This window comes from Apodemus sylvaticus, chromosome X (assembly GCF_947179515.1).
Source record: "Apodemus sylvaticus chromosome X, mApoSyl1.1, whole genome shotgun sequence".
NCBI lineage: Eukaryota > Metazoa > Chordata > Mammalia > Rodentia > Muridae > Apodemus > Apodemus sylvaticus.
The window spans coordinates 32985136-32988859 of NC_067495.1; positions in this window are offsets into that span (position 1 = coordinate 32985136).

Genomic DNA, 3724 nt, shown 5'->3' on the forward strand with positions numbered 1-3724 from the left:
CTACGCTTGTTAGCCGTCTCTGCCCTCCCGAGCACTCTGGGTCCTGTAGGCAAAATGGAGGCGCGTGCGCCGGCCAGGGCAAAAAAAAAAACTCCTGGCTGGGTTGGCGCCCCGATGGCCACTCGAACAGCCCAGGGCCTGTGTGCAGGCCAATGCCCGTCAGGCTCAGACCCCTGCGGTGTTGGGCCTAGGATTATGTTTGTGTACCTCAGTCTGACCGATCTCTGGAGCCCGGAATCAAGATGGAGGTGAGTCTCTCCTGACTGGCGGGAAGCCGAGTTCTGAAGTGGCTTCCGTGCAGCGAAAGGCTCCGCAGAACCGCAGCTGCTTGCCGCCCGGCTGGTCAGCGAAGGTCAGTGGTCGTGGGCGCAGGGCCTAACTGGACCCTGTGTCGCCTTGGTTCCACCGCTGATGGCTCTTCAGCTGGACCAGCTACTGCTACCGCTGCCGCCGCCGCCCAAGGGAAAAGTTCCTTAACAGAACACCAGTGGCTTATGTTCTGAGATCAAGAATCAACAAATGGGTCCTCATAAAATTGCAAAGCTTCTTTAAGGCAAAGGACATTGTCAATAGGACAAAATATCAACCAACAGATTGGGAAAAGATCTTTACTAACCCTACAGTGATAGAGAGCTAATATTCAATATATACAAAGAACTCAAGAAGGTAGACTCCAGAGAACCAAATAACCCTATTAAAAATGGGGTACAGATCTAAACAAAGAATTTTCAACTGAGGAATACCAGATGGCTGAGAAGCACCTATAGAAATGTTCAATGTCCTTAGTCATCAGGGAAATAAATGCAAATCAAAACAACCCTGAGATTCTACCTCATATCAGTCAGAATGGCTAAGATCAAAAACTCAGGTGACAGCAGATGCTGGCAAGGATGTGGAGAAAGGGGAACACTTCTCCATTTTTAGTGAGATTGCAAGCTGTTACAACCACTCTGGAAATCAGTTTGGCAGTTTCTCAGAAAATTGGACATATACTACCCAAGGACCCAGCTATACCACTCCTGGGCATATACCCAGAGTATGCTCCAACATGTAATAAGGACACATGCTCCACTATGTTCATAGCAGCCTTATTTATGATCACCAGAAGCTGAAAAGAACAAAGATGTCCCTCAACAGAGGAATGGATAATGAAAATATGGTACATTTATACGATGGAGTACTACTCAGCTATTAAAAAAAAAAAGAACTCATGAATTTCTTAGGCAAATGGATGGAAGTAGAAAGTGTCATCCTGAGTGAGGTAACCCAATTGCAAAAGAACACACATGGTGTGCACTCACTGACAATAAATGTTTTAAATGCTATAAACATTGTTTTGTTTTTTAGTGTTTATAAATATGGTATGTGTGAGCACATGTTTATATCTATGGAGGCTAGACGTTCACATTGTGTAGCTTTCTCAAGTGTTTCCCAAAGTTCTTTTTGAGACAGTGACTCTTGCTGAACTTGGAGCTCACTGATTTGAAAAGAATAGCTGGCCAGTGAGTTGCAGGAATTCTCCTCTCTGTATTCTCATTGATAGGACTATAGGCATGTGCCATGTAACTTAACATTTTCACTGCAATGATAAGAATCCAAATTCAACTCCTCATGCTTACATTCTAAGCACTTTATTGATTGACCCATCTTCTCAGTCCCATTTTGCTTTATTTTGCTTTATTTTTGTCTTTTTCCATTTATTAATTTATTGATTCTCTTTACATTCAAATATCAGCCTCAGCTCTCCTCCTAGTTATCTCCTCAGGGTCTCATGTAGATCAGCCTGATCTCAAGCTTACTATGTAGTTGAAGCTGACCTTTTTTTCCTGACCCTTCTGTTTGTACAAGTGCTGGAATTATTGACATGTGATGTTGTGCCTGGCTTGTCTGTTATTCTTTGTGATTTGTTTTCAGGGACTGGATTATATTATGTAACTGAAAATGACTTTGAACTCCTGATTCTCCAGTCTCTATATGCCCCTGAGTATGGATATTCCAGGTGTGATTAACCAGATCTGGTTCCTATCCTGTACCTGATTTTGAGTGTTTTGAGACTTTGAGTCTTTGTGAGATTTTTTTGAGATTTCTTTTCTTTTCTTTTTTTTTTGTTTGTTTGAGTGATATTGCCTCTAAAGTGGCCAACTCAGCCAATCCTTGGTGATTAGTGTACATTTTAGTAGTGATTTTTAGAAATGAGGCTCATAGTTTACATCCCAGTATTTGGAGAAATATTAAGCAAAAACAGGATAAAAATGAAGAAAATAAATACAAAATGGTCTATAATAAAATTTAAAATATCTCAAAAACATCTTCACATAATGTATTGTTTTATCTACAGTCATCCCTGGATACTTGTTCATATTAGGATTGTATGTGAAAGAAAAAACTTCTTTTTCCTGTCTTCTTTCCAAAATATACTTATATTTTTTGCCTACACACATAAATGCAATATCAATTCCTGAAGATAATCCAAGTATTCTGTTTTTTAAGCTGTCTGAAAACCATACAGAAGAAGTTTTGTTGTTGCCATTACTTTTGCAAAGGAAGCCATGTCCTATTTTATTATCAGCAAAACAAAGTAAAGCACTAAGTCAGAGTGATAGAATCTACCTGGGATTCTTCCTATTCACTCCTAGGTACCATGATTGCAATTTGGAAGCACTTTGGCTTTAAAGCCTGCTAAGGTCTTTAGAGCTTCTATTTCAAGATTGAATACAGACTGTTTCTTCTAACTTGGTTTTACTTTACTTTGGGGATATTACTGATAATGATTATGAGTGAAGGGGAAACCTCAGAGTACTAAGAAGTACAAAAAATTACTGGGACTCGCATACCATAACTTCACAATACCAAGATGATCTATTATTGAATTTTGATTAATTCACTTTGACTATTGATTAATTCATTTTAACTGTCACTTGTTCTCCTCCTAGTCTTGTTTCTCTCTAGGAATAAGCTAAATTTCTTATTAACAGTGACAGTGGAGGGAAAATGTTTTGAACAGAAGAGAGCTGTTAAAAAATACCAGGTTATCCTGTTTAGGGGAACTATAAGGTGGCTGTTGGAATTTCTACTATCCTACTGGTCTCAATTCTGTGTGTTGACAAAAATTTCCTCCAAGTGGACAGAAAAAGCTCAAAAATGCCTCTGTCCTGTGTATTTACAGAACAAAATCATTCTCATGATGACATTAGTGGGTGTCAATGTATGACCTGAATTGGATGTATTCAGATCATACACTTTGAACCACTAGGAATTCTGACATGTCAGTATCACAAACTTGTAAATGTCTCTTTTATTTACTGTGATGGAGGGATGAGATGAGAGCTGTGCCTAAGCTCTGTGAACACATGGTTTGAGCTGAACCCAGAACATTTCTTTCTCTGTCCTAACTATCCCTAGGCCTAGGCCTGGAATCTTCTAGTCACTATAAAATTTAATCTTCCAAGATGACTGATACAATCCAGGTTCTCTTGGCTTCTGCCTGAATTGCTCTGACTGGCCTCTTACTAACTTTGGTAGTATGTTCTAATCTTCTAGCTCCTTCTCATTCTCTGGCTCACCTGTGTCTAGCTTATTCTATTTGGAACCTATCTCTGTAAAACTGTCATAGTAAAACTGCCATATTCACACCATAAACCATACTCCATACACCACAAAGCACACAATTCCTCTTTCACTCTCTTAAGTAGCCTTCCTTTTCTATTTCTGACTCATTCTGTCA